General features: G+C 41.2%; 1 long non-coding RNA gene across 1 annotated transcript in view; it reads right to left on the bottom strand.

Annotated features, from left to right (window-relative positions):
* LOC128851450 (uncharacterized) overlaps positions 1-26,875 on the bottom strand; it is a 134,738-nt gene that overhangs the window by 9,317 nt on the left and 98,546 nt on the right. The gene's annotated exons all lie outside the window — the stretch shown is intronic.

A 26,875-nucleotide genomic window follows, 5' to 3' on the forward strand; every position in this document is an offset into this window, starting at 1 on the left:
GAATTACTTCTCTGGGCACAGAACAAAACTGAGCACTTCTGCTTCACCTTCTGATGCGCTCCTGACTCTTGCTGTGCTATGTGGGTGACAGAGCCAACACAAACTAGCCCTGAGGACCTATGCATGTTCATCTGCTACATTGGGTCACAGGAAAGTGAGTGAGGAGCCTGAAATGTTTGCACGGCAAGCCTGTACTATAGAGCCTGGGCTGCCTCTGCTGCACCAGCATAACAGAAGTTGTAGCCATCACTTCACGTAGGTGCTGCTATAAGCTCCCTTCAGGTCTGGGGGCTTTTCAGTGAGCTCTGGTATAGCATGTGTGAAACAGATTGCAGTGTTGCAGCCAAATACCCGCTTTCAACCAAGAAAAAGGACAATTTTGAATCCCTCAGGCATGAGCAGAAATTTTCAAAAGTAAGTTATAGCAATCATGGGAGAATCTTTGCTAATATTCCTCTTCACTGGCTGCTGCACAAGCATAGAGGCAGCCCCATTCTAAAGTGCTTCCTCTCCAAGAGAAAATACAATAAACAGTTACAAAAAGCTATCTAGGAATAACAAGGAAACAGCTAGAGAACTGGTTAGCCCAACAAACACTAGTTTCAGCACAGCAGCAGCCTGCCAATTGTCACATCTTTTGCAGTCATCACAGCAAGAGAGGATTTTTTAAATGGATTTGGAGGAGGGGCAGCAACCACAGAGGTGCTTGTTTGAAAATTGAGAAAGGGAAGGAAGGTAAAAACTCAGTAACTATTGAAGTCCAGAATGACATTATGGATGGTCTTGGCTTTTGTTTTTGAGACTGAACTGGCTTGGTTTGCCCCAGGGTTTTTTAGGTGGGGAAAGACAGAATCTTTTCTATTACGTGAAAATACACAAGCCCACATGCACACATACACACGCAAAACATCCTGTTTTCCTTGTTAACACGCTTTCATTGCCTGCACCTCAGAGCTTTTGTTATGGTTACATTTGGTTCTCATTTATCTGTACTGCTTCCCCTTATGCCTCTGTTTCACATCCCTTTATTGTTTGCCTGAGGCTTCTTTTAAGCCTCTCTCTTCACAGTACCATGGAGGCCTTGTGGCAGTCTTTTTCCTCTTTCCCTCATAGAATAGTTTCTATCTATCTTTTCAGCATTCCTAGCATTTGTTCTTATTTTAAGCTTTCATTTTTCTATTATTGTTTTTTCCCCCCACTATTTCTCCCTGTCACTCTGCTTCTGCCTCTTTTTCTATCATGTTCTTCTCCCCTGCATTAAGCATGCCCTTTACCTTTATTTGTCCTCTAGATCAATTTCAGTCTGTCTTCCTCCTTGCGCCCTTCCTCCCTTCTGTTTTTTTCATTCCTCTTCTCTCTTTTTGATCCTTTTTTACATGTTCTTCTTTCCCTGGAGAGTCTGTTGGCATTTTAGGAGCACTTTGGTGTAGAATATTTGTTTATTGTAGGACCAAAGTCCACCTTGACAAAGAAGATATCTCCACTGACTTCAGTGGGTCTTCCTGAGTGCTGCAACTTGTAGGATTCATTTTCTTCCAGGAATTGATTTTCTAAAGGCTTTGATTACAAGGAGAATTATTTACATATTAAACATGTTTGTGGCCAGTATTTGAACTCAGTGTACTACATTGTGATCACTTAGGTCACAACAAACGTCTTTTTTCCTGCTATTTATTTCTTATTAAAAACACATGAAATTATGTTGAAGAAACATTGCCTAAGCTGAGGAGCAGTTGAGAGATCCTTTCTGTTTTAAGAGAGCAAACTTTCTCGACAGAAGCGATGCTACACCAGCTCCGTGTTTGTGAATCAGTAGATGCCGTCAATGTGAAAGAAACCATTTTAATGTTAGCATTTGGGATATTCTAGATTATGCCTGTCTTGATGCTCTGCCTTCACCTTCACAGTGTGAAAACATTGGGACACCTGAGTGTTATTCCATCAACCAGAAAATTGTAAACCACTTCCAAAGACACTGTTTATGTATTTTCATATGTTCTGCATTTTAAATATTTTATTTCTTGTTACCTATTTCTGTTACGTTTCTTTTTTCACTACTGAGGAGAAGTACAGATCCAGAATAGGGTAGGTGGACTGAATATGTGGGAAGCAGTCATGGTGATCTTAATGTGAAAGGTCAGAAATGCTCTGTATTAGCTGTATGAGTTTTATGGGTTGTAAAAGGAACCATCAAATTCAAGTCAGGTTCCTTGAACTGCAGGAATTATGCCTTTTCCCCATTGTTAAACAAAATGAAAAACATGAAAAAAATATACATGTAGAACAGTCAGAGGAGTTATTTAGTTTGATATGTTTTTAATTAAATCCTAGCACTTGATGCGAGTCTCCTTCCTGCATGAAGAAATACATCAGGAAATTTTTCAGTGCCATCATGCTCTGGTTAAGTTCCTGCCTATTTCTGACTGGTAGTCTATTTCCCTATTAAAAAATGTCCATCATCTTTTCCTTCTTGCTACTTTCATGGTGTTATTTCTTCCCAGCATCTTTTCTTTTTCAGCCACAACCAGACAAATTACTTCTCACACATACATGTTTCCCTCTTCCACTTTCATCTCGTGTTGTAGGAACCATTTCCTCTTCCACTGCCATTATCTCAAATGGGCTTCTCCATATTAGTGACTCTTTCATCTCCTTTCAAACATCTAGAACACCATTGAGTCTCTCCCTTCAATAGCTTGCTTAGGCCCTCTGTCACTTTTAAATTTAAATTATAGTTTAAATTATAGCCTCATTGTGTAAGCACTTGGGAGCTATCATTTGCACAGATGACTACAATAAGGCAGACTTGTTCTGTCTTATAAAGCAGTCAAAGTGCACAGGTTGCAGACTGGTTTAGTCCATATCTTAGCCTGATTGTAAAAAAAACATAAAAGAAAGGTGACTTGGAAGAGGAAATCTGAGTCAGTGACCTGCTACCTGTGGGAAGGGTGCTGCTGGTGCAGAACCACCCCCGCCTTGCTTTTGACATCACAACAAATTATCTCACCATTTAAAGCTCAGTTTTCATGGCCTGCCTCTATAGCCAAATCAGAAAACCAGGCACCAGATCTGAGTTGGCAAATAATCTGTGAAATTCCTTACACCAATGATATAGATTAGGATAGCCCATTTAAAAGCCTTGTGTGCCTAAAATTTAGTGAGATGGATCTGGAACACAGCCCCTTGTCGATGATAATTTAGAAGAGGTCACTAAAATACCTACTGGATTTCATTCTCCACAAAGACCATGTCAAAACCACAGCAGCGGCTTCAATGTGAGAGCACGCACGTGAGCTGCAGGTTATCTGCATGAGTGATGAGTGAAACTAATCTATGCAGAGCAGGACCTTCGCACCACTGGAGTCCAGTAAACATCTAACAATGGCCACAGCCTAACACATTTCCTGCAGAACTATCTTTAGGTGTTGTGCCTGTGCCTGAGCTCTGCAGCAGCAATGCCTCAAGTCACTGCATTCCTGAGTCCCGGAAATCTCTAGCACAGCACTCTGCTATGCCTTTCTTGCCTGAGTCTTCCTCTGAACTCTGTTATGGCTCTTACAGGCAGAAATGAGTCCAAAGCATAATTGTGTGAAGTTGCGAGAACAGGTAAGAACACATCTTATTTACCCATCAGACAGGCTCAAAATTAAAATCTGGTATAACAGACAACTATTCTCAGATCTAGCTGTAAATGGTAAATAAATCCAGCTTGTAATTTAATGATCCTTGTGTTTGCAACCAGCAGTGAAAACTGCCTGGGGAACAAAAGCTGAAATTGTATGTGGAAGACAGAATGAAGTCATTGGCAATCATATACAGAAAGCACCTGGATTTTATCATTCTGACCTGGAGATACATACAGTTGTGTTAGTTCTGGCCTGAAATCCCCCAGTTTGTGAGGGCTGGGCTTTAGGATCAGTCTGCTGGATATTAGATCTGTGCTGCTGCTCATTTCATGTTCATACCTCACATTAGACACCCTACACTGCACAGAGGCACCGTTACATTACCCCTCCAGTCCCTCTTGCTCCCTCCTCCCACAGCTCAGACTGAAATCATCTTCTTTCCTTAGAATTCATTTCAAAACAGATTCATGTGGTGCCTGCTATTCCCCAACAAACAAATGAATTAGCTGCTGTGATTTGGAAATTTGCATGATGCACTGTACTTAAAAACTGTTAGCTGTGAACTTATTAATTGAAAACCACAGGACGATAATAAGTGTGTCCTTCAGTCTGAACATGAATCTCTTGTTATAATGAATTTGTAAAGCAATAAAGATGTGTTTTTCAAGGAAAACAACACTGCCTCAGGGCAGTTAAGGTCATGCCTTGCAGGAAAAAGAAGTGCTTTCAGGGAGGGGAGCACTGGGTCCCCCCTGCCAAAGCCATGGCACCCTGGCTGCAGGGCACGGGCAAGGCACAGGGGTGCCGAGGGGCAGCCACACTAGTTCTGCCTCTCCTGCTCTTCTCCAACAATTCTGCCTTCACCTGCAGGATGTTTCCCTCCACCCTTTCCCTACAGCTAAGGTGCAGGGAGATGGCTTTTGCCTCCCTCCCACACAGCTTCCCTGCTTCTCCCTCCACTGGCAGCCCTACGCATGGGCCAGAAGAAATGATTTAGCCCTCATGTAAGGTCGCCATTCAACTGATTCATTTTTTCTTGCAGAATATTATTCCTATTGATTTATTTGCTCTGGTTTGGCCATACGTACTCACATGGGTTTCCTTGCACCTTGTATTTATTACAGAGAAACTGTTTCTCCCCTCTTTCCCTAAGAAAATTCTTAAGCAAATGTGATGCAAAGACTAAAGACTAGCAAGCCTATGTTTTCTTTACTGTGTATATGTGAGATAGCTGCCATATATAACTAGTTCTCCATAAATATTTTCATGCCTAATAGGTGAAGTTCGGGCCCATGACCACATTGACTCACAATCTGCAATTGCAAGTCTGCTCCGGAAAATTGTACCATATATGTTCAATATTGTAACATATGGTTTCATACCCATTAGGATTCTGAAACAGGAAAGAGTTAGTCAAACCATCATACCAAATATTTGGTATGAATTCTGGTAGAATAATCCATTGCTTTGTTTTCTGTATTTTTCCTTTTTCTCTGTTTTCCTTCATTTATTTAGAAGGAAAGAAAGAGACTGCCTCTAGTGCCTGAATTTTAATTCTGTGCTGCATTGTCCTTGGGTAGAACTGAGTGTTTCTAAGAGGCATAACACATTGTACAGCAAAACCATGAATGTAGTGCCAGTGCATGAATGTAATGCCAGGATTCATTGCTGCTTTCCTTATCAACAGCTGTTATATAGTATTTTTAAAATATATTGACAATACTAATATTTATTCTAACTTGAAAATTATGACCCTCGGAAAAATACAAAACAACTGTCAAAGAACCATAGCATTTGTGGGATTTAATTCAAACACCTATTTGTATTTCTATTGTTCCCAATGACAATAGTAAACTACTACTGCATTGCACTGCTAAAATGCATTGCAAAGCCAGGGATTTGTTTTTTTCAGAAACATATCCTAGCCATGTGAACTTGATGCCAACGTTGGCTCTGAAAGGCAACACATATACATTGCAAAAAATATTGTCTTGTGAAAGATCCCATTTATGGGGTAGAACAAGGGCATGAGACAAGGAACTAAAACTTTTATAGGCAGAAATAGCTGAGAAAAATATAGCTCAATTTAGAAATAGAGATTTGCTTTATGTGCCTTATAAAAAGGATTTTCGTGCCCTACCTTCAGCCTTTTCTCATTTACCTGGTGTTTGTCAATGCAACATTTCGCACCACTGTGATTTTTGATCTAGTGTTAATGTACATGAATGACTGCAGTGGTCCAGCCAGCAAAGCCAGGTCTGCAGGGAGTTCAGCAGATGCGCTTCAGCCAGGGATCCTTCTTCAAAGGGGACTCCAGGTCACTGGATTCTTGCTATTAATAATATCACAGCCATCATTTTTACTTATTTTCAGCGAAGTAAAATGAAATCAGAATAACATTTCTGGCTAGTTAAAACATTCTTTTCCAGCCTCTTAATTTTGTATCCTTTAGACATTTTGCATCTTGTATCAAAACCACAAACTTGGTATTTGAAAGCTCACTCGCTTTCACTAATCTTTCACGAAGAGGAATTATGATATTTTTTGCTCTTAAATGTAGAAGAGAGTGTCTGCAACAGATCTAGCCACAGGGTAAAAACACTACAGCTCAAAAGCTGCTGTAGAAAAAATTGATTTCAACATGTAGTCTATCAACTAATTCTAAGAACATTAGAAAGAAACAAGCTCACATATACTGTCAATATATTATAAAAACCCAACCAAAAGAAATCAGGAGCATGGTGATCAAATTTCTGAGAAAAAGTGTACTAGTCTCTCCATAAAATTTTCATTCTTGTTAACAGGCACTGCTATTTGTCCAAAGGACAATGTTTAAAAAAGCATAATTTAACCAGAATGGCAGGAAAATTATTTGAGCTCACTAAATGAATGCACATGGCTAAAAGATGAAAAAATTAAGCTTGACATTAAAGATACATCAGAAGTTAAAGGGCAAGAAGATCTAATAAATCAAAAGAATATTTTTATATCAGGAAAAGCACAAAAATCTCTTCCATGTCACAGAAGCATGGCCTTTGTTATGATTTTCTATTTATTTTAAACTAAGTAATATCTTACAGTTATCTCATAGAGCTCATAGAAAATTGGCAAAAGTAGACTTGTGGACAAGAAGATGGACTGCCAAACTCTTAAGACATCTTTATTAGATGATCCTTAATGCCTGATTCTAGATAGTTAATGCAAATTAAAGAACGTCTTAATGAAATGGGAAGGCAAGTCAGGCAATGAATAGATGAAGAAAGAACTTGGAAGGACACTGTCCTCGATCCAGATTAAAACAGCAAAGATTAAAATAATGTCTCTTGTTGAGGCAGTTTACACCATCAGCATTATCCTATTTTACCATTCCAGTTGGCCTATCTAGTTATGTATTTATATATCACTAATATGTACCAACACTTTTAAGAGGCTAAAAAAGAAAGAAAATCACCAGGAAATATAAAAAGAGAACAATCAAAGCAAAGAGTCAAAATGTGGCCCTTACACATCCAGCTCTCAGTCAAGCTGCAAGGGATTATTCTTTTAATACAAAGACATAGAAATATTAGCTTTTGCATCTATCAAAACCACCTATCAAAACCACCTTCTCACATTACATCCCTTCCAACTCCAGTATTGTTAGAAAGTGTGTCTTAATGATAGGCCTTCTTAAAAACTTCTTGAGTGATATAAGGAAAACAACTAACTAAACAGAAAGGAACCAAATTCAATTAAAAAAATCCTTCTCAGCTCATTTAACATGTCAGAAATAAATGGCTGCAGCATGACCAATGTCCCCTTGGATTAATCTGGCTATACAGGCAGGGCTGTAATGCTCACTTTATGAATCAAATTTTGAAGCTGCAATTTAATCCTTGGTAGGAAAGAAGCTGTAATGTTTTGCCCTTAGAAACATTAAGGACATACCCTTTAGTCCTGGCACACCAAAGGCTGTAACCAAACAAGACACGGAGGAGATGGACACGAGCATCACGTGTTCTTCAGTGCTGAAGAGCAAGCGAAAAAAGACCTCTTTGTCCCACTTGGACAGACTGCCACTGACAACTCCTTAACTTAACTACATTAACATCAGACTGAATGTCTGCTGCAGCTAAACATTTCCCTGACTTGGGTGTGCAATCCGCTGGCTGTGTCTGTAAGCAAGGCCACAGCAAGCTGTGGGTACAGATCTCCCCAACCCCAGAGACACTGGGGAAATTATGCATGTGTGCATCTTCTTGCAGCTGGGCTGAGGCACTAAGGCTGATTTATCATTTCACAACTATTTGCACAGTAGAAGTCACCAGGTGCAAACTAAGCAAATTGTGTGAGAGCATGTGTGTGTGTCACCAGCGAAGAAGCAATTGAAATTGCAGAGAAAACCTATGCCACCATCCTACTCATCATAGCTGTTTTAAAATCACTGTTCTACATTAGTATCAAGAGGTCTCCTTGGAAGCATGAATCATGTACTCTTTGCGACTTGTGGGCTTCCTTTCTTCTGAATCACAGCAAGTTTACCATGTGGGAGAGCATACCCCTCCCTATGGGGGCCAAAAAAGGGTGAGGGAAGGAGAAAAATGGCTTAGATTAAGAGAAGAAGTCTCTGAAAACAGACAAAGAGGTCAGCAACTTTCATTCCCTTTTTCTTTCCTTCCAAAATTTAAGAAGGTAAATAAAGGAATTTCAGTGCATCCACTAAAGAGAGTTTACAAATTTCACCCCACATTCTCCACAGAGGGCACTGTGCTTTTGAATACAGAAACCATCCTCTGATTCTCTCTCAGATCAGCTTTGCAAATCCTTGTTAGTTGCATATTTATCTTCCAACAATAAGTAGCAATAGGTGGAAAAAAAAGCAAGGAGTTCTGCTTTGTTTAACCTGAGAATTACAATATGCTTATCCAAATTTTACCTACATCCTCCTACAAATATGTGAACCTCCAGGCATGGGAAATATTTAGACACCTACTACTGAAATTAATGGGAGCTGTAAGCATGAAGTTCCCAGGTCAATCAGGTATCGTAAGTCTGCAAAATTATGTTGAAAATCTCCCAAGAACAATTTTTCTCACTCATCGTATTTACTACTTCCCAACAGGTAGGTAATATTTGAAGCCCAGGCTTGCTTGTGGTATGCTGATATCCTGTTTTTTTATGAGAAAGAACCGGAAGACAGGGCAGGGTATTAGATGGGATGGGGGGAGGGAGGAGGAGAAGAATCTTTAAAAGTAACTGAAAAGAGTCAGCATCTTAAAATGCTTGATTTGGGATTGTCTCAAGATTCTGGGTAGATTTTCAGTTGTTTGTAATTTTCAACCCAAGAGATTAAGCACTCCTTATTAAAAGGGAGGTTTCTCTGGAAAGTGCAAGCAAAATGGCTTCTCAGACCCCTTCTCATAATGTAAAGCACATGGGCATGCTGCTAAGCTCATGCACTCCCTTTCTGCATTCAACGGTTCTCCTTGCAGATGCATGAATTTTGGGAAAGAATGAGGACTACAGCTTTCAGCCTAGTAGGATCAAGACAGCTTTTTACATGCTCTAAATCAAGAGAAGAAGGTTCTTTTCCATTTAAGTACTCCCTTCAGGAAAAATGGCTTTAGGATGACTTCTGCATTTTCTAAAGCTTAAGATGATCCCTTGGAGAAAAAGGGTACAGTTATAAGGAAGAATAAGTACTGTGAAACAGTTTGCTGTGAAGGTCCTTAGCAGATGAGGGAAACTGGCTGGTTTACATGTAATTCTGCTGTGCTTGGCTTATGGCTTTGGTTGCACTTCTCAAAATAGAGACAAATCTGTGGTTTGATTGAGTGCTTCCAACACCGAACAAATACTGCAAGATATAGAAGGGCACACACGTTTTAGTGCAATGAAAATACATCCAATTGCGCTAAATACTTTCTTTGTGGTCCTCCTCCACAAACAGTCATGGGAATCTTTCTCCCCCACCAAAACAAAAATGATACATTCATTGCAGTATGAATGTATCATACTGATGACAGATGATACATACAACTGATGACAGAGCTGAGCGCATATGGACCACACAACTCATAGTTATGATGACGGACCTGTGCTTCCTCTGGGCAAGGAAGCAAGTTTGTGGTTTGCTAGTTGTTTGGTGAGATGCCACCAAGTGAACCAGGCAAAGGTTGTTGGTGCAAAGGTGCCTGGAGCTACAAAGCCAGAGTTAGTCTATAGTAACTCTCTCCTCCCATTCTGTCCCTTGGCCTCAGGGCACCAAATGCAGTCCCCCAAATGTAACATCTTATGCAGATAGACAATTCAAAATGTGTTGCATCTTTTTATGAGCCTGTGTTGGACATCTTGAACACCGTTTATTGAACCCAAAAGTTGAGACAAGCCTATGTTTCTCCTGTAGAAAACTTGGGCACTGACCCAGCAGCCGAAATTCAAACCCTGGAATTTGTGGCCATGGAAATAAACCACAATCTTTCCAAATGCCACTACTGCATGTCCTCAAGGGCTGTGTAGCATTTCCCATACTACTTGCTGCAGAGGCTGTGTGGGTTAGAAATGGCTTCGGGAAAATCAGACAGTTGCCTTGTAGTTACAACATTCTCCCCAGGTACGTTCCTGTGCTGCTGACTAACATTAGGAGACCATGCAGGAGCAGCTGTCTCTCCCTTATTGCCCTTAACATGTCCACTAGAGCCACTTGAACTCAAACAGTTGTCAATAGAGAGCTTCAAACAAGCTTTCATGTGCCCCTGCCCTCTGAGCCTTAGAAGTCGTGCCCAAACAGTAGCTACAGAGAAAGAGAGATGCCTAAAGCAATCTTTCTGCTTTTGCGTCATGTGGATTTGGAGCACAGTTAATTCATGGGCAATTGTAACCTGTCTGAATTATCAGCTGAGGTAATCGGCTGAGAATTCCCATAAGGCTCCCTTCTTTTATCCGTTGAGAGGTTTATTTCTCAAAAAGCCTTCTACAACAGCAATGATGGCTATGAACTCTTCACCAACCCAGTCCCCTAACCAAGGTGTCTTAAGAACGAATGGGGCTCTTTGTATTCCTTACATCTGAAGGACATCAAGAGTCTGACTTTCAGTGTGGGTACAAAGTGACTTGTTATTGCATGAGCACAGTGAGATCAGTTCTTCTTATAACACATAGTTAAGCTATGGAAGGCAGAGTGGCAGAATGTTGTGGGTGACAGAAGTTTCTGGGTTTAAAAAAGATTTTTAGAAAAGTGCTTAAAATGCAACATCAAGGCCCATCAAAAAGGGAGAAAACTTCTTTGTCTAGGACATGCAAATTGTATGCCTTGACATACAGATTGATGGAGAGTGGAAAAATATACCAGGGAAGTATCACTGTATCCTCAGCTTTGCCTAACATTTTCATCTCTGTTGGCCATCAGCCTCTGGCCATTTTTGGTAACATACTGAGTAAGACAGACATTTAATTTGAGTTTTTTGTAATCATTCTCAAGTTCTTTCTCTTTTGACTAGCATTGTACAGCAGGAGGGAATGTGATACAGCGGGAGCCTTCCAAACAGACAGCCTGGGTTATGGGACCAAGTCATAAGAAAGGACTAATCCGTTTTGAAAAGCTGCTATTCAAGAAGGAGAAAGTATTCCTGCCATTAGGCCAAACTCTTCTTAGATTTTCAGGTTGTATATAGAGGTGGGCATGAGTCAAAATCCCAGGTCTGAACAGCCCAAAGCTGAGATTTGAGATTTCGTGGGTTTATGGCGTATGTAATCATTTTCTCATAGTGCCTTCAGGAAGGCTTGCTAGAGAGTAGGATTTTAATTTTCTTTCAGCACAGCTCCAAAAATGCATCTGACAGTGTGTAAATTAGCTGATGTATCTCACCCTTCAGCTCCACTGTCCATTACATTCGCCTCATGGGCTAGAAAATTTCTGCTGGAGAACCACCATATCTTGTTGAGCCAGAGATGCTATGCTAATGTACAGATACACTGGATGTAATAAGCTCCAGTTTTCACATGCTAAAAATTCTAGAAATACTTGTAAGGGTGCATAACAATGTATATAAGTAGAAAAGTGTGGGAAGGCCAGGCACATCGGGCAAGTGGACGTAAGAAAGAAAGTGGTTTCTACCTATTAAATGTGAGATCCATGGGAGGTCCGAACAAATATTTCTGATTTTCTGACACATAAAGGTAGGCTCCAGTTTCCCATGTTAGAGATGAGTTTAATAAAGTGAATAGTAGAGCCGGATTAATTATATTTTCATCTGTAGGTATTGTACCAGCTGGAAATGCCATCTGATAAAGGGTCTGATTCAGCTACGAACCTTTCTTGAAAGGGCATAATAGAATAAAAGCTATCTTCAAAGGACAGTGCTGTATTTATGTACTGAAATTAGAAAGGAGATAGATACTTCTGTCTTTGCTAGTTTATGCCACATTTCTCCAGCAATCCAGCAGCTTGGCTTGGTGTGAACAACGTCCTGGTTTTGTGTCTCAGGGTCAGTGGCCCTGCCTGTGATTCATGGAGCCTTTTTAAAAAATGTAATAAGCTAACTGTGCGAGTTACCAGATCTTAATTCTGCACAAGGAGATGAGCCTTGTTCTCAGGGAGAGAAGAGACTCTTTTGAAGCTAAGGAAATAAAAGGCAGTGAAGTGTCTTTTCATTCTAGTCTAGCAAAGCTCAGTGTTAGCACACTCAGACCTAGGTGGAATATCTACCTTTGACAGTCTTGGGACATCAGCAAAATTAAAACTCTGAGCACAGAGGGTTTTTCTTTTAATTGGGCTGACTGCCTCCATTAACAAATTGAAAACAGACTGAATGTAAATGTAAACAAAAACCTGCATGTAGAACCTCTGGTACTGTACAAATAGACACCAAGCAAACTTCTCAGCATAAATGCTCTTTCTGCACTACCCCCTGCACTCTTTTTACATATATACAAATATATAAAGAGAACCACGTATTTTCATTTGCCTTTTTTTAACCTTTGAAAGCATGGGCTTTTATCCCCATCAGACTATTTATAATGATGCTCTAGGTTTGGTTGCATGTCCCCTTTGGCTTTTCTCCTGAAGCAGAGAAACATTTGCACAGAGCACACCAGGTGTTACTTTCATATCCTCAGACATACTGGAATATATTAACACAAACACTAAATCAAAACACAGAAAAATTAATGATCACTGCTAGGCTAGAGAAACCAAACTCCTTATTACCAAACAAGACTTGTGTGTATTGTTTCTGTTATCTTACTTACTAGGTTATTGTAAAATCAGATACCAATAGCTAATTAGCTGTTCTAATTATTGGTTTGAGTTTGCATTAATTATGCTGAAATGCCCAACTCTCTCTTGCTTTAATCAATATAATATGTCAAAAGGTTGCTTGGGGTTGTAAGATAATGAGATAACTAACACAGTATCCTGCACACTTCATTATTATAGGCTTCAGCCAAAAGAAATATCAGTATTTCGAAATTATCCTCACTTAAAGCATGCAGTCTGAAGCCTACTGCTTATCAAGCAATTGTTCATCAACCCTGTTTCTAATAATACAAGCATCAAATAAAATGTTGACAGAATAATGTAAATAGTTGTGTCTTCTCCGAAACCCTCAAATTCCTGAACAATACAAACTGCACCATTATTTCAATGTGTGGATTTAATCTTTGTCTGGTTTGGCCTCTTGAGAGGAACATGTAATCCCCTAAGGGCACAATTTTGGCCAAAACTAACTCTCATTCAAACATGACTCTACTACAATCCAAGTCACTTCCAGGGGACTATAACCTGCCCTTGCTTGTAAAACTAGTACTTTAAAGCAAGGGTTACTTCTATAAGCAACATGGTCATTTACAAATTAAGTAAATTCTTTAATTTGCTCAAAAGCTGACAGCTCTCTCTCACTTTTATCTGCTACCTTAAAGCCCTTAATTATGAGCGGATTGAAATTATTTTAGTATAAAATACAATTTTATGTAGTAATAACATAAGTGAAGGATAAGAATCAAGAAAAATATCACTGCAGTAGAAGAGGTGGAAACAAGCCTGGTGAAAGTGATCTTTATAGCTCATATATTTATACATGATAATGTTCATAGTGTTATGCAACACTAGCTCTTCAGCTGTACAAATAAGACAACTAATTCATGCCAAATCCTCCCAAATTACTTAAATATCCAAAGGGTTATTTCAGTGGAACTTGGGCATCTAGGTCCAGAAGAATGATTCTCAGAATGCATTATTTACTTGCATCCGTGCCAATAATGTTCCCTAAGAGACAAAGGCTTTGCAGGTGTTCAAAATCCCTTCCACTTTGGCCAGTGTTAGCAGTCTGTCATTTAGGCCATGCTTAAACACATTCTAGGTCTACTGTTAAGCATTTCCTAACTAGATTCTAAAAGGGGATGATCCCATTGCCGTGTACTGATCACACACTGGAAGAACCATTTTTTTACACATAGTGTAGAGACACTTGATTATTGGTGTAATCTGTTAAGAATAATATGAAATTATGGTGCAACTAGGCTGGGACAGGGGCAGGAGGGAAAGGATGAAGAATGTCTGTTTTGGTGAGAGAAAGGTTCATTTAGTTGTGAAACAGAGGACTTGGCTACAACCGACTAGAGTCCTACTGTCTTTCCCTTGCCATTCCTGTTCGTTCATTCATCTTGTAAACTCTCAGTCAGCATCTGTCTGCTTTGAACACTGGAAGGATCCCATCCATGTCCCAGCAGGAACAGAAGTCCAACTTGATCTTTGGACTCCACACAAAGAACCAAATACTTATGGTAGTTGTGGTCACAGAAAACATGTAAAACAGTTCGGTGCAATCCTAATTGAACTCTAGATTCTGACTGATCCTTTGTCATCAGAAGAAACCAAGGACCAACATGCGAGTCCAGATCAAAATTGCACTCCTGCTACGTATTAACTTAGGGCAAGGTTTTCCTCATATTTTTCTTATGCTATTAATCCATTAAAATGAGAAGAACATGGGAAGAAAGGTGGAAATAAGGACCCACATTTAAAATTGTAATTGGATTCTTCCAGTGACATAGAGCATCTTGTTTACAAAATAATCAATGATGCCTTTGCTTTTAGAATGAATAGAGATTGAAGGTATACAGAACCTCATAGGAAGATCAAGGGGTGAGATATGGTTGGCAGCAGAACTGAAAAAAAACTTGTCTTTTAAAAGAGTACAATCAAAATAATTTCCACATAACACCTTCAGCTGTGACTGTGAAAAGCAACAGTCTGGATTCATTCTTTCTCTATTGAAAACCTGCAGATAGTTATGGCAAACTATGGAAGAGCACAAACATAAGAATTAAGAACTGGATGCCCTGAGAAGGCCTGGGTCTTTTCTTGAAAGGAGCTGAGAACACTTTTGAAATAAACACATTAATTAGTGCTTTGTCATGAGGCTCATAGAGGGGGGTGGGTGGCAGATGTCAGAAACACACAGACATCTCCCAAGTGAGGAGGAAGAGATATTAAAAAAGAAAAACAGTTGAGGGTTATAATCTGACAGGTAATCAAGAAATTGGAATGTCTGAAGAATGACTGAACTTCGAGGCCAGATGGGATCCAGCATGCTGGAAAAATATGACATTCAGAGACATGGGGGAAAGAGTAATAAATTCAGTGCCCTGCAGATTTATAATGTACATCCATAATGGCAGCACCTGTGTATGCAAGAGTACTGTATGTATCCATTTCATCATTTATGACTTCTGAGAGCCTGGCAAATCTACTGTGCTTTTATTTTTGTTTCCAGCCAAAAAACTTACATTATTTCTAATTTTTAAAGTTGCCTTTCTTCCTCAGCTCCTCATCATTTCACTCTGCACTTCATTGCTCTCATCCTTTGTCCTGACTGCCACTTCACATCTGAACAGCAAATGAATCAACTTACTGCTTTGTTGGTCGACAAAGTGAACAAAATCGGTCCTAACACTTATCATTATCCCCCTCCCCAAGTCACAGCCTTCCATGGCGAAACGTTCCCATTCAGATTGTTTGCCATGGTAGCCAGATTAATTCTTTGTTCTTAAATACACAAATAATTTCCTTTTGTTTGATGAACGACACCTTTGCATATTTCAATAAAAAGGCCTGGTGTCTTTGGAGCACATTTGCAGGATATATATGTTATAATTGTGGCATTAAAATCAATATAGAATAAAACAAAGGAAACTTGTTGCATACCATGCAGCATATGCAAGGTTGAATGCTTCTGAGATATGGAATGAGGATGAGGAATTTGCAGCCAGTGTAAGATCAGAAATTCATACTGTGCTGGCCAGTGCTGATAAGAAAGCATGATCTCTTTTGCTTTTTTGTTGGAGAGGAGACACAAAATCCAGGATTCTCAATACAGAGCACTTTCAGTGGTTCTCTGAAAAAGTTACAGTTTTACCTCAATTCAGATAGTCCATTTGCAGAATAATGCTATACATTGCTAGTGAAGAATCTAATTTTGCAGGAAGGGTTTTGACTTTTTGGGGTATTTTTTCCAGTAAGGAGCTTGAGACAGGATGTCCTGCCAGAGAGATGCTAGCTGTGGGGTGACTGGATGAGAAAATGTTATACAATTGCAGGCACAAGGTCTGGTTGTATTTTTGTCTTTTTTAATTCAACAGACAGAGCCTTTTTGTTACCCCAGTATTGTGCACCTTTCTGAAAACCAGCCAGGGAGGTAGTGTGGGTCCTCAGCTTGAAAAAGGAGGACACTCGCTCCATCCTGCTCCAGAAGCTGCTGGAGAAGAAGCAGGAGCCAGTGCCAACGGAGTGTGGGAGCTGTACCCAACACAGTGCGGTGCCCAACAGCAGCCCGACGCTCAACTCAGACAATGTGGCCCTAGACACATCTGTGCAAAGACATCTTCACTTATAATGGAGCTACAACACTGCCTGCTACTTAGCCAGCTCTGTTTAAAGAGGCTGGATCCAGTACTAAAGCCAGGCTGATGGTGTAGAATTGGATCTCTAAAGTATTTGTTTAGCTACTTAATACCTGTTGTAGTTAGATGGTACCATCTTTGAGGAGTTACATCTTCAATCACGATCACTTGATAAAGAATCTCCATATCATCATGACAATTATTTAATAGTCAGTTTTCATACATCTCAGTGCCTCACACTTATCTGTGCAGGATTCCCAAATGACAGGAAATTCTTACCACTGTTCAGAAATGTAGTACTAGATCATATTGGGGAACTACAGGCCTGTCAGTCTCACCTCAGTGCCAGGGAAAGTCATGGAACAGGTAATCTTGAGTGCTATCATGAAGCACACGCAAGAGAACCGGGTGATCAGGCCCAGTCAACATGGGTTTACAAAAGGCAGATCTTGCCAAACTAACCTGATCACCTTCTATGACAAAATCACTCAACTACTGGATGCGGGAAAGGCTGTGGATGTAGTCTTCTTGGACTTCAGTAAAGCCTTTGACACAGTTTCTCACAGCATTCTGCTTCAGAAACTGTCAGCCTCTGGCCTGGACAGGCGCACACTCTCCTGGGTTGAAAACTGGTTGGATGGCCCTGCCCGGAGAGTGGTGGTCAATGGAGTTAACTCCAGCTGGAGGCCAGTCACAAGTGGAGTTCCTCAGGGCTCAGTACTGGGTCCAGCTCTGTTCAATGTCTTTATCAATGACCTGGATGAAGGCATCGAGTGCACCCTTAGCAAGTTTGCAGATGACACTAAGCTGGGAGGAAGTGTCGACCTGCTGGAGGGTAGGGAGGCTCTGCAAAGGGATCTGAACAGGCTGGACTGCTGGGCCGAGACCAATGGGATGAGGTTTAACAAGGCCAAATGCCAGGTCCTGCACTTGGGGCACAACAACCCTATGCAGCACTACAGACTGGGGGAAGAATGGCTGGAGAGCTGCACAGAAGAGAAGGACCTGGGGGTGCTGGTTGACAGCCGACTGAACATGAGCCAGCAGTGTGCCCAGGTGGCCAAGAAGGCCAACGGCATCTTGGCTTGTATCAGAAATGGGGTCACCAGCAGGTCCAGGGAGGTTATTCTCCCTCTGTACTCAGCACTGGTGAGACCGCATCTCGAGTACTGTGTTCAGTTCTGGGCCCCTCACCACAAGAAGGATGTTGAGGCTCTGGAGCGTGTCCAGAGAAGAGCAACAAAGCTGGTGAGGGGGCTGGAGAACAAGTCTTATGAGGAGCGGCTGAGAGAGCTGGGGTTGTTTAGCCTTGAGAAGAGGAGGCTGAGGGGAGACCTTATTACTCTCTACAACTACCTGAAAGGAGGTTGTGGAGAGGAGGGAGCTGGCCTCTTCTCCCAAGTGACAGGGGACAGGACTAGAGGGAATGGCCTGAAGCTCCGTCAGGGGAGGTTCAGGTTGGATATCAGAAAAAAATTCTTCACAGTAAGAGTCATTGGGTACTGGAACAGGCTGCCCAGGGAGGTGGTCGAGTCGCCTTCCCTGGAGGTGTTTAAGGAACGGGTGGATGAAGTACTTAGGGACATGGTTTAGGGAGTGTTAGGAATGGTTGGACTCGATGATCCAATGGGTCCTTTCCAACCTTGTGATTCTGTGATTCTGTGATTCTGTGATTCTGTGATATAGTTGGTTAAGTCCATTGTCTAAATTCATACAGGAAACCTGCATCTGAGCCAGGGTTTAGAGCCTGTCTCCTTAGTCCAAGTACAGTGCACTAGACAGACTATCTTTCTCCTCTGGAAGGGTGACTAGAAAGCCTCTGAAGAAAGAAACATGCAGCAGCAAGAAAAAAATTAAAATCTAGTCAGAGTCAGGCTTAGGGATATTATGACATAATTATGAAAAGTCAGCATGAATTCACAAAAGAAAGCTTGTACTTAACAATCCACTGGTGGGATTTATCCAGGGTAGATAATAAAAATAACTGATAACAGGAATCTATGCATTCTGCTTAACTAGATTTTTACATAGAAAAGTCAGGCTCTTTGTCTTATATGTTTGATTTTGGGGAGTGAAGGAATGCAAAAGAAATCACCCTTTAACATCTGCCTATGACAGCTCTCCACTAGAAACTACAAAGTCTTCTCTCTCACATAAAGGAGATGGGGATGAGAAGACAGCTTTAAACATCTGGTAGCTTCAAAACATGATCCAAAACATAGAAGAGAGGGAGTTGCTCGTGGGACCATTCATACTGGGACTCATCAAGGAGACACAAGCACTGCTTGTGGTCCCAGAGCACATTCCAGATCAGCCTCTGTGCATCATGGGCAGTTTGCCCTTGGCTGGGGAGGTACCTGCAGCTGCAGGAGGACTGGAGGAGCCTGTCCATGCTGTGAGGTCATGCAAGAAGAAATCAAAAGGGCCAGAGTGCAAGAAGATCTTAATCTGGATTCTGAGGTAAAGAACAATAAAAAATGAATTTCTATGAACTTATCAGCAGCAAAAGAAAGGGAGAAACTTAGTGAAATTTGATGAGGGAAATGATGAATTGCTTAATGCCTTGTTTGCTTCAGCCTTTAATAGTAAGACTAGTTGTTTTATAGGTACTCAGCCCCCTGGAAGAGCGATTGGGTGAGTTTGCAGACAACACTAAGGTGTGTGGGAGTGTTGATCTGCTTGAGGGTAGAAAGGCTTTACAGAGGGATCTGAACAGGCTAGATAGATGGGTCAAGGCCAACTGTATGGGGCTCAGCAAGGCAGTGTGTTGGGTGCTGCACTTGGGCCAAAACAATCCCATGCAAGACAACAGGCTGGAAAGATGCCCTGCAGAAAAGGACCTGGGGCCTTTGGTCAACAGCCAACTGAACATGAGCCAGCAGTGTGCTCAGGTGGCCAAGAAGGCCAATAGCATCCTGGCTTTTATCAGAAGTAGTGTGGCCAGCAGAAGGAGGAAAGTGATTGTTTCCCTGTACTCAGTGATGGTGATGCTGCATCTTGAATACCATGTTTAGCTTTGTGCCCCTTAGTACATGAAAGACACTGATCTGCTAGAGTGTGTTCAAAGAAAGGCAACGAGGCTGGCGAAGGGTCTAGAGAACAGGTCTTATGAGGAGCAGCTGAGGGAACTGGCTTTTAGTTCAGAAGGCTGAGGGGAGACATCGCTCTCTGCAACTACCTGAAAGGAGGCTGTAGTGAGTTGGGTATTGGTCTCTTCTCCCAAGTAACAAGTAATAGGACAAGAGGAAATGACCTCAAGTTGTACCAGTGGAGGTTTAGTCTAGATATTAGAAAATATTTCTTCACTGAAACTGTTGTCAAGCGCTAGAACAAGCTCCCCAGGGAAGTGATTGGGTCTTCATCCCTGGAGGTATTAAAAGACAGAGAGATGTGGTGCTTAGGGATGTGATTTAGTGGTGGACTTGGCAGTGTTAGGCTTATGTTTGGCCTGGATGATCTATAAAGTCTTTTCTAACCTAAATGATTCTGTGATTCTGGAAAAAACAATGTCTTCCCAGTCTCCCCTTTCTTCCTATTCTTTTTCCCTAAATTTGCAGTCTCAGCCTTCTCGGGATGTCTGATTTCAGTAAGTTATGAACTAGTCTGAATATTTTTATAAGAGGTAACTATGAATTCTAACAGTTTAACATGTGAGGATGTGACTAAAAGAGAGTCACAAGGCTTAGTGTGAGGATCAATTTTCTTCACTTTATATATCAGTGACCTGGAAGAAATAAGATGCAGTAAGTATATATCAGTGACCTGGAAGAAATAAGATGCAGTAAGTGGATTACGTTTGGTGATGATATAAAGTGAAGGAGCAGTCAAAACAAAGAAGGAGGGCAACAAAATTCAGAATGTATGGTGTAGGACCTGGATACACATAAGCAGCTTATAAGTTTCAAAGTATGTAAGGTAATGAGTCTGGGAACGAAAAACAAGAAGAAAGAATATCCACTCAATAGCCACATGTTACGAGACATGCAGTATATAGGGTTAGTGGCGGATAAAGCTCTAACATAATAAGCAAAAGTGCTGAACAGCAGCAAGAAAGTGGAAGAAAAATCTCTAAACTGTAAGATAGAGAAAGGTAACTGTAAAGCACACACACAAAAATCACTCAAATCCTGCAAATGAGGCTGGTTTTATGACAAAATATTGCATATTTCTAACCAGCTATGAAAAATATGTTGTTGAAAAAAACCTGGTAGAATAGGCCTCTGCCAGAAACTGACAGCTGCTGAAATATCTTGATTATCCAGGGACTGGAGATGAAATGCAGGTTTGTATGGCTGAGGATAGAAGATTAAAAGGAAACCTTGCTGCAGTACATGCAATCCTAAGGGGAAAAGACAGGAGAGATAATACAAGGCTCTCAGAGCTGGTGACACCAGCAAGGGCAGGGAGGAATGGCCGTCAGTGGAGAGCAGGCATCAGCAAGGCTGGACAAGACTTCCCTGCATGGGGAACAAATTACACAACAGACCGAGGGCAATAACAGGGACAATAACAACATAGATAGTTTGATGTGTGTTTACAGGGCAGAACCAGTTACAGGGTACAACTCTAACCTCTGAAAGGGGTCAGTCACATGCTCGCATGGTTGCTCTCCCATACCGATGCTCTCATGCTTTTTGGGCTTTACCAGTATCCAGCAGAGATGAATAAGGATCTTTCTGCCAACCACAGCAAGGGCTGGATTGGATCCCACATGGAAAGTAGACTTTCTGTCGCTCTGTTTTTCCTTACAGCAGCCACTAATTAGCTTGCTCACTTGTACCCATTTGTTGGTCCTTCTGTGGTGCTGGGACCGGGGTAGGTGCCTGCAGCCACTTTGGGAACTCACTGCCCTGACTACCCCCAGTGCTCGTCTTTCTTTTCCTCTCTGTGTGATCTGTGCTTGCAGCTCATTTATTACAGCTATTAAGTTCTCTTGTTCCCTGCTCCCCTGGTTGCTGGCAGCTATCCCCTCCTCAGGTCTTCCCCTGCCACAGGAGCAACCATGTCCCCACCTGCCCTCCCCTGCAGGTGCCTGAGGATGACCCAGACCGAGTCTGCCCCTTTTTGCTCTACTGGCAGTTCACTGGCATTTCTCTGGTCTCATAGCCCCTGCTGGGTAATTGCCCTCTCTAAATGGGACCTTCTGGGCCATCTCTGACACATGCTTGGGTGACTCTTGAAGTCTGTTGCCACCTGCCTCCAAAGCTGCTACTGTGTTAATGCCATACCATTTGATTTGCTGGCCCAGGGTGAGGCAGGCTAGAAGGGTAAATTCATGCATACTCCCTCACTCGCTGCTTCCAAAGAGGAAAACCCTGCTACACAGATCTCATGATTTTTTGGTCCTAGCAGAATTTTCTGAGCCCACAGTGTCTGAGTGGTTTGGGAAATTCCATAGTTTTCCTCTCAAACTTGAAATAAATGTTAACTGAGTGGTGAAAAGCAAACCAATGACCACATCGGTCAGAACAGATTCATACTAACAATATTCAACCTTGCCTCATCACCCTGAGTTTCTTATTTGTATCAAAACCTTTTAGATTCAAATTCTTTAGCTGATACTCCATGATCAGTTTTGCTTTCCTAAGTGTTGATAATAATTCCAAGCCAACAGGTCTGTCCTGCAGTGTGAAAGCCCATCCATAGTTCTCACCATGACCAGCCCAGTCAAATCAAGCCTTCCCACTGGCTTGCAGAGAGCCCTCAGAAATTCAACAGTGTACTACACAATGCGAAATTGAGCACAGAGGGAGTCCTAGTACATAGAGAAGATCAGGCACAGACCCAGTTTTTTCCCTTCCAGCATATTCTGAGTCAGTCTGAATGCGTCACAAACCACAGAGTCACAAACTGTATTTCATTAGCAATAATACTACATTAAATGGAATAATGTGTGACCTTCCCTATGACAGATAAAGCTAGAAATAGCTTTAGTGGGACACAAGTCGTGTCCCTCAGGGGTCCATACTGGGACCAGTGCTGTTTAATATCTTCATCAAGGATATAGACAGTGAGATTGAGTGCAGCCTCAGCAAGTTTGCAGATGACACAAGCTGAGCGGTGCTGTTGCCACAGCGGAAGGACAGGATGTCACCCAGAAGGACCTGGGCAGGCTGGAGAAGTGGGCCTGTGACCTCATGAGGTTCGACAAGGACAAGTGCAAGGTCCTATGCCTGGGTCTGTGGAATCCGCAGTTTCAATACAGGATGGGGGTAATGTGGTTGAACACAGCCCTGTGGAGAAGGACTTGGGGTGCTCGTTGAGGAGAAACTTGACATGACCTGACAATGCGTCAGACAATTGCAGCCCAGAAGGCCAACCACATCCTGGGCTTCAAAACAAGTGTAGCCAACATGTTGAGGGATGTGATTCTGCCCCTCTGTTCCTCTCTTGTGAGATCCCACCTGGAGTATTGTGTCCAGTTCTGGAATCCTCAATGTAAGAAGGATCCTCAACAAAGATGATCAGAGATTTGGAGCACCTTCCATATGAGGACAGGCTGAGAGAGTTGGTGTTGTTCAGCCTGGAGAAGGCTGTGAGGACACATTATAGTGACCTTCTGCTTACTGAAGGGGGCCAACAAGAAGGTTGGGAAGGGACTTTTTACAAGGACATGTAGTGGTAGGACTAGGGGGAATAGCTATCAACTGGAGAAGGAAAGATTTAGACTAGAGATAAGGAGGAAATTCTTCACAATGAGGGTGGTTAGACACCGGAACAGGTTGCCCAGGGAAGCTGTGGGTGCTCCCTCCCTGGAAGCGGGCCTTGAGCGGCCTGATGTAGTGGGAGGTGTCCCTGCCCATGGCACCGGGTTTGGAATTAGATGATCCTTAAGGCCCCTTCTAACTCAAAACATTCTATTTGGAAATAGTCCTTCAACATTCTATTTGGAAATAGCAAATTCCCTAGGGGGTATATATGATTAAAGTATGACAAATTTATAATGTTTTTGCTTTTGACAGATATTTGGAAGAAGCTGGGAGCTGGTCTATTACCACTCTCTCTAAGTAGAACTCCACTTTTACTTTTTCCATCAGCAAACTTGCTGATAAGCCAGAAAAGATCAGAGAAATATATACATTTGGGAGAAGATTGTACATTATTATTGGGTCTTTGTTCCAAGCAATTTCTGCATGCTAGTGATCAAGGTGAGCCTCCCATAATGCACCTACTAGTAAGCAGGTATTAAAAGAGTCTTTCTAGGCATTTCTCTTTGAGACATCAAACTCTAAGATGAAAAGATGACCCAGGCATTTGCCAACTGTCACAGACAATGGTGTACTGTGATTAAAGCTATATATGTTACCTGGACAAAACTGCATCAAAGTGATAATTAGGGAACATGAATCCTTGACTGGCCGCCTCTGAGGCTAATATGCTTTCATTTGTGTTAAAAATCCTTGCTGATGCGGAGATTCAGTGTGAACTAAAAAGATATATTTATATAATGGACAGTATTACTGCACTCCAACATATTTTCTCTGATATATTCTCTTTATGTAGAGAAACAAAATTTGTGTTTATCTCACAGTGCCAAGACATCCAATTAAAGAGTCTTGTCCTAGAAAATCACCTGTAAAATGAAAGAAAATTGGCCTGATTCATTTATTCCTGATGATAGGTACTTAACTACTAGTTTTCAGAGGCTTCTAATCCTATAATATTCCCAAAAGGCTTGCTGTAATTGGGATAGACTGTACTTATATGAAGAAGAAGGCAAAAACATCACTCACATTGTACATGAATATAGATGCTTTTAAAAATACTATCTGCTTTACTAAGGCAAGCAATTGACGGGTAACAGATCAAGGAGTACCTAGAACAAATACATGTATATTGGTGATAAAGCAGGCAAGATACAGAACATGCTATATGTTAGGGATGCTGCCTGGTTGGCAGCACCATGCGGTCTGAATGCTCCTCTAGTTGTGGAGAGTCTGTCAGGATTAGAGCAGTGCCTCTTCTTGCCTTTATCTCCAAAACTGACACATAACCAGCAGTGGTACAACAAATCAAGTCAGGCTGAAGTGGGGGGGGTGGGCATTATTCCTGCACAAGAAAACAGCATCCAGCTATTCTCCTATTGAGCCAAAAAACTGCATACACGTAAATGTAAAAGAAACCAGACCTATCTATATGAGCCAGATTGGTTTTGATACTCTTTTATCTAAGAAACAACAAAACCCCTTTGTTTCTCAGCTGAGCATGGACCATTTGGAAGCCATATGGACATCTAGGTTTCATTGCATATGCAAAAGACATTTTGCAGTAACAAGTTTACACTCTCAATGCTTCTTCATAGAGTGAGTGTGAGGCTGCAGTGAGAATAAGTCAGGTTTTCTTTAAAGAAGAAAACAAAACTGTAGGACTAATGCTACTAAGTGCATTACATTTAGTGTTCCACTTCATCTGATATAAAAGTAGGCAAGGGTAGAAACGGTCTATTGAAAATGACTGCAAAGGTGCCAGCCCTCCAGAAACTCAGGTGCTTTAATTTATTGCTTACTTGAAGAAGTGATTAGGGTTCTCACTTCTTGGCTAATGCCTCCTAATGGTCACTTTATTCTTGAAAATTGTACAGTACTGTAACAGTTAGACACTAAAGTAATTGTGCGAAAAGTTTTATCAGGAATGGCTTAGTTAAAATCTAAGGAGGAAAAATGCTTTCTCTCAAACTATGAAGGTTTATGCCCTTTTTTTTCTGGAGAGAGGCAGAATGGAATAATTAGTTTCATAGTGTCCAGACAATGCAGGTGATGTGAATGCGTAAGTCAGGCCAAGAGCTGTGACTATGAAAGGCCAATCTTCTGGCCAAACAAAGCTCTGACAATATGACCTCCCAGTTTTTCTTTGGATATTTCTGTTGGAATGCAGAGTTTCTTTCATCCTTTGCAAAAGGTAGATTCAGTTTGTACTTGAGAAAACTAGAGGCAGCATTTTCTGTTATTCATTTTTTTCCATTTACACATACACTGCTTGCGCTGCAGAGGTGTTAGTTAAAGACAAGATGAGTGAACAGCTCTGGAGTACCCAGCCCTGGGAGGATGCACATGGAACTCCCGGAGATGCCAGGACTAGGGGGAGCATGGATCAGACAATGGTTCATCTTTTGTCAACAAAAGCTTAATTGGATTTAAGCTGTACTGTCCTGGCTAAGCATGGAATTATCGCTGAGGAAGGAGTTCAGTACTTAGCCCATCATTTCACTAACAGAAATCTCATTGTAATCAGAAACGCATCATTTCCAGTGTAGGTTTATCAGAAATCTTTGATTTGTCTATTATGGTTGATTCCCTACTTCCACTGATGAAAGAAATGGAGGATTTAACTCCACAGAGTGCTGACTCAGCATCATCAATAACAGAGCTGTTAAAATCAGTTCCTTCTAGCTGAATGATGTTTCATTCACAACTACAGCCTGTTGCGTGAAGATCATTCTGCTTTTAAAAACTTGGCTGTTCTGTACTAAAATCGTCCCAGTATAAACAAGCTGTTCAAACCTGTTATTGGTTTCGTCAATGTGTAAAATCCCTTTTTTTCCACATATTCACAATAATTCAAACTTCGGTGTCAATCACTTTTTCATTCCCAGGAAACAATATTGTACCATGGAATACATTTCATTCCTGTCACGGCACAAAGTGAACTGTTTGAAAAGAATAAATAATACTTAAGGAAATACATTTTGCCTGGATTCTGTAGTATTGCTTTTAAAATTCTATTTAATTTTATTTTCTTGTAGGAGAAATTGTATTTTCTCATACAACTTAATTTTGTGATGCTGCTGTTTGCAGGCAGAAGCTATTTAAGTGGAACATTGCACCTCACTTGTTTAGAGCTTTTAATGAAGAAAAATGTGCAAAAGCATTACTTTGCAAAAACAGATAAGTAAGCATACTGCCTATCAAATGATGTCACCCATGCTTTGCAGACAAAAAATAAATGACTGCATAAGCCTGGTACAAGAATCTGCAATTCACAGAGCATGAAATGTCCTGGGGACTAAGAATCTGTATTCTGCATTTCTTCATACATCTTACTAATTTTCTGTTTGTTTTACTCAACTGCAGAATCTGCAGTGTATTGCAAAACTCTAGCTGCAAGGCCCCTTAAATGTATCTGGGATCAATCCCTAACGAGATATTATCTCATTAAGACTGGCCCAAACCCCAACCTGCTCAGTGATACTTAGATTACTACATTAAGCAGACAGAATACAAAGTCATTAAACCAAGGTACTCAGCACAGAGTATGCATTGCTCTGTAAAGAAAAGAGAGGCGGGAAGGCATTTGCAGCTTAACTGCTCTCATGAACAGCCAGAGGAAAGAAAATCTCTATTAAAACTATTAAGCTACTCTTACCCAGCATC

Source organism: Cuculus canorus, chromosome 2 (genome assembly GCF_017976375.1).
Source record: "Cuculus canorus isolate bCucCan1 chromosome 2, bCucCan1.pri, whole genome shotgun sequence".
Classification (NCBI taxonomy): domain Eukaryota; kingdom Metazoa; phylum Chordata; class Aves; order Cuculiformes; family Cuculidae; genus Cuculus; species Cuculus canorus.